Source organism: Stegodyphus dumicola, chromosome X2 (genome assembly GCF_044657685.1).
Source record: "Stegodyphus dumicola isolate Sdum_Otavi_A_Nest chromosome X2, ASM4465768v1".
NCBI lineage: Eukaryota > Metazoa > Arthropoda > Arachnida > Araneae > Eresidae > Stegodyphus > Stegodyphus dumicola.
Genome location: NC_140781.1, coordinates 8,878,775 through 8,883,495, shown reverse-complemented (window position 1 = coordinate 8,883,495; position 4,721 = coordinate 8,878,775). Strand labels below are relative to the sequence as shown.

Genomic DNA, 4,721 nt, shown 5'->3' with positions numbered 1-4,721 from the left:
TGATGTCATTTGACATTTGCATCAGATAGTTATTCTTCGCAGCTTGTTCTGCTTTCATATGAATTCCCCAAAATAAGAAGCTAAGAGATTTCCCTCTCACCAGATCTGGGTCTTAACTTAGCCTATTACCTGAGTTATTAACATTGCATTTCCAGTCGTACATCTCCAGTCACGTACAATTTCGTTGAGGGAGAAATAAACATTAGTTACGTTTTGCCAAAATACCGCATACCTGGAAATAAAAGAATGCTTTTGCTTCCTCTTTTCAACAAACTTATAAATGTATGAGGCAAAATGCAGTAAAAATTAACACGAAATACTCAACCTTTGTCTTGAGGAATTTCCGCAGGAAAAAGGGTACCAAAAAATGATGACGTGCAGATTATATGCTTGCTCTTATTAGTCTGAAGTTAACTACCCTCACTTAACTACAAAAATTAAATGAATAAATAAAAAATAAATTAAAATTGAAAGCTCACCTTTCTGGAAGAATCTAGAATAACTTCCAGGATTGCTGAATATTCGCAGAAATATGAGAATTACGAGTGATAATTTTGATGATGCATCGTCGGGTACTATCTGATATTATTTAGCAATTATCTTTAGCTTGCTTTCTTTCTAAATGCGAAGAATAAACGGCATCGCCTCCGAAAACATTTAAAGATTTGAAGATTTTTACTACATTTTATAAAATTCCGCTAAATTTCGTCAAAACGTTCGCGATTAGCAGTCAGACACTCCATATTTAATAATTTTTGGATTACCTGCAGAATATTAGCAACTAAGTACTTTACCATTTAGATGAGTAGATTCATGTATATTTCTTGAGAAAAACTCTGAGTTCAAGATTAGGAGAACTTTCTTGTAAGTGCAGGTAGAAAGAATATTTTATGCGACAAGATAAAACCATTTCTTCAAGACAATAAAAGACGTAAAAATATTTACGGTTAAAGAATGTAAAATAATATTTTTTTTTGTTTTGATAATTAGCATAATTTCTTTCGATGTGTACAAATAGCATTGTTGTTTTTTGTTTAATGTCCTTTTATATGTTTTTCATGAGGATAGTCCGAATGCACGGCAGAGTGTGAACATGATCTGTCTGCGCGAGGAATTTAATGACCTCGTAAAACGAACACCTTAGACCCCACAGGGTTCTTCAAACTTTCTGAAGAAGAAATCTAATAAGTCTCAGCCCCTTTCAAAAGGTTAAGGGGTTAATATTCATTTCTGTTTTTCGAAGCCGAGGTGCGTAACAGAGGAAAAAAATCTGATGTGTACACCACATGACTTCCTTGTATTGAAATATTAAATTGGAATATTAAATTATACGCATTTTTTCTTGCATTTCATTTAAACTTATTGGATTGAATTAAATTTACTTCGACAGTTCATAAACCACAATAGAATAAATGCATTCTTTAAAATTCACTCTAGTATTTGTTTACCATAGCGACACTCTGGCGCTAGATTCACTTAACAGTATTAATAATTATATAACAGTTAACTTATATAATAATTATATAACGGAAACTAAGCTAACTGTTATATAATCCAATAATTATATTACAGTTAACGTATATATTTCGTTCATATTATAACTCATAATGCACAAAATTTATATCATTTAAAGAATAGAATTATCTAATCGTTGCCACATGTTCTATTCAAATACTATAAAAAAGCTAGAATGATGTGTAAAAGAAATTAAGCAAACAAAACAAAAAAGAAACAGTTTTTCACAGACGATTGAGTATTTCTCATTTAATTAATTCAGTTCTCACTTCGCGAGAAGGCAAAAATACATAAAAACTCAAAATATCTATATTAAAAATTACGAAGTAAATCTCAAACACTTATTTCCTCGAAATAGTTCCAGAAAGAATTAAGCATGATTTAATTGGCAATAATAAATGAATGCGTTATCTTTGTTGTTGCGAAGCTAAGTTTCTCTAGATTGACAACAAATCCACTAGTCTCCTGTTTCAAATATAAACATCAATGGCAGCCATTAAAAACAGGCTTAGCGGCAATTAAACAACTTTAAAATTGCTGATAATTCTAAAAATATTGCACACAGATTTACTAAAGGCATAAAATCCTTAACCGGAAGATAAAAACAACATAATTCAATCATTGTTAAAGCAAAAAATGTACAATTTACAAACATATAAGTGTAACAGAGTGGATATATATATAAATATATTTATATACGTTTTGTGCGGCCGATTGGAACCAAAATACGAGGTGCACATCTACATGTTATAGCAGACCTATATACAAAATTTCAACGTTCTTGAGGCTACTCGTTTTTGAGTTATGCGAGATACGTACGTACATACGTTCGTACAGACGCCACGAAAAATTCTCTTCAGAATTAATTTTAAAGCAGTTTTATAATTTTTTTGAAGGAAAAGAGTATTTTGTTCTGTCCTTACGTACAGATATCACGCAAAAACATCGTTAAATTGCATTCGATAGCGGACAAAATGGATATTTTCGTTGAAATATGCTGCCTGAAACTTTTGGCGATTACAATACTTCCTTTTTACTTCGTAAAAGGAAGTAAAAACACAGAGAAACGGAAAATCATAGATTTTTTTTGACCGCAAGTGACGGAAATTTTTTCTCGTTTATCTTCCAGCAAAAATTATATATTTAAAAAAGAGACAACGATCATCATCAAAGGTGCTCGAAATTACGACCCGGACCGACACGCAGGAACCTTGCGTCATTCATCTTTCCATGCGATCTTCCATTCGTAATGCAGGATCTTCTATGCGCCAGAGAAGTGATGCCTGCTTACGGTCCAGGGTCGTAATTTCGAATAGCTTCGTTGTTTGTTTTTGTTCTTATTTGTATGTTTTTGTTGTACTAAACATAATAAAACATATTTTATCTCTCTGTTTTTGTCCTTCTGCTTTTGTGTCGTTACTGAAAGCGTTTCCGACCATGCATTGCTATGTAATTTCCCATTGTTTAGGTATACTCTTATTTCTCCCGAAAGTTTGTCACCTACAAACTAACTGTACTCGCTTCGGCAGTACATATACTAAAATTGGAACGATACAGAGAAAATTAGCATGACTCCTGCGCAAAGATGACACCTAACTAACTAAGTAACTAAGTAGTTTTAAACTAAGTAACTAAATAAAAACAAAATCTTTTAAAAAATTCTGAAAGCTTTCAAATTATATATTACGCACAAAGGGGCGTTTTCTAAAACTTTTGTGTGTTACCTTTCTTTATTAAATATCATGTTCTTCGCACTTAAACCATAAAACTCAATTCAACAGCAATATCACAAAATATTTAAAAAGAGCATATCTGTAGAATTTCCGATACACAGTCTCGCGCGCTTGAGATAAAAATGTTTTTTTTTCGTACATTATTGCCGCTATTCGCTTTGAAATCGTTGGGTTTGTTAATCAAAAATTCGTTAAAGTATTACAAAATATGAAATCTATAATAAAACAAATTTCAAATTCTAGATTCGGGCTTCCAAATACCCGTATTCGAGTGGAGGACTACGTTATTCAGAATTTGATGTCTCTACGTTCCGTTGCTTTTTTCACAATGCGAGAAACATACATACATACATGCAGATTCCTCTTTATTTAATTGCTGAACACTGGTAGTTCGGTCCGAGGTTCGAATCCCGCGAACGGGCTGGCTGCATGGGCGTTTTCGTGGTTTTCCCCATGTGTAACGTGTATATGAACCAGTTTCCCTTAGAAAGTCCTCCACGAAGGCATCCCTCCCCTTAGGCAGATAGCCCTCGAGGCTTTGCCATAATCATACACACACACACACTTTATTTAATTGCTTTAAATATAATGCAGGGCTCTAATAAATAAATTGTCACGTGTGCGAAAGAAGCAAAGAATTTATTATTAAGGAGGAATTAAAAAATAATGCTTAAGAATATAATCGCTTCTTAAAAGGTAGGCATAATTGTAAGAGCTAGAAAAATTGAATGATTATAAAATATAAAGGATTTCTGTTCTTCGAAACTTCACTTTGTAAGGATCTTAAGTTTTACTAACGTTTATTTTATTTTAAATCTTTACTATCACTTCTTATTTTCTACTTCCGGCCAGAATTATAAGCGTGAAGGTTTTTATGCAAAGTTGTCTGGCGAACGCCAAGTACTTAAGTGTGGCCTTTTTGCCAAGCGAGAGAGAGGAAGCAGTGAGTTCGAAGCAGGCCGCTTACCTTAGAAGTTACGCAGTTGCTGTTCGCCTTCCAGGCCAGAGGTTTTAATCCTCTTGATAAATTAAACGTATTGTAGTGTTTGTTCACAGTCTCTGTGCTACATACGCTTCCTGTTATTATAAGGCCATTCTTCCACGTGTATTATTCTAAAGTTAAATTAGAGTTTAGTTTTATTTTTATACTTTTTTACGTTAGACCCCGAGTGAAGGGTCAGTGTATTCCGAAGTACGGAAGTTATTGTATATAGAGAAAAATAAAGGGTTTTGTATACCCTTCGTCTGTATCCTGTCTACTTACCACAATTAGTGAACATAGCTTTAGTAAGCTCTCTGTTCCGAGTCAGGTCCTTGTATGTTCCCGAAGAAGGTTAGAAGGAACATTGAACCTGATAGTGGCGCCCAACGAAGAAGAATAACCATGGCCGAGTTTCAAGAAGAACCTGTGCTGCCTGCAGAAACGGCTCAGAATCCAGAAATGCCAGCTGCCGCCCTGGAAGGATTCGGTTA

At 33.8% G+C, this 4,721-nt stretch overlaps 1 non-coding gene across 1 annotated transcript; it reads left to right on the top strand.

The window, feature by feature from the left end:
- The first annotated feature begins 3,028 nt into the window (after nucleotides 1-3,028).
- Nucleotides 3,029-3,135, top strand: LOC146992679 (U6 spliceosomal RNA). Its single transcript, XR_015039284.1, has one exon. It is a non-coding gene; the product is annotated as a U6 spliceosomal RNA (small nuclear RNA).
- Nucleotides 3,136-4,721: the final 1,586 nt, after the last annotated feature.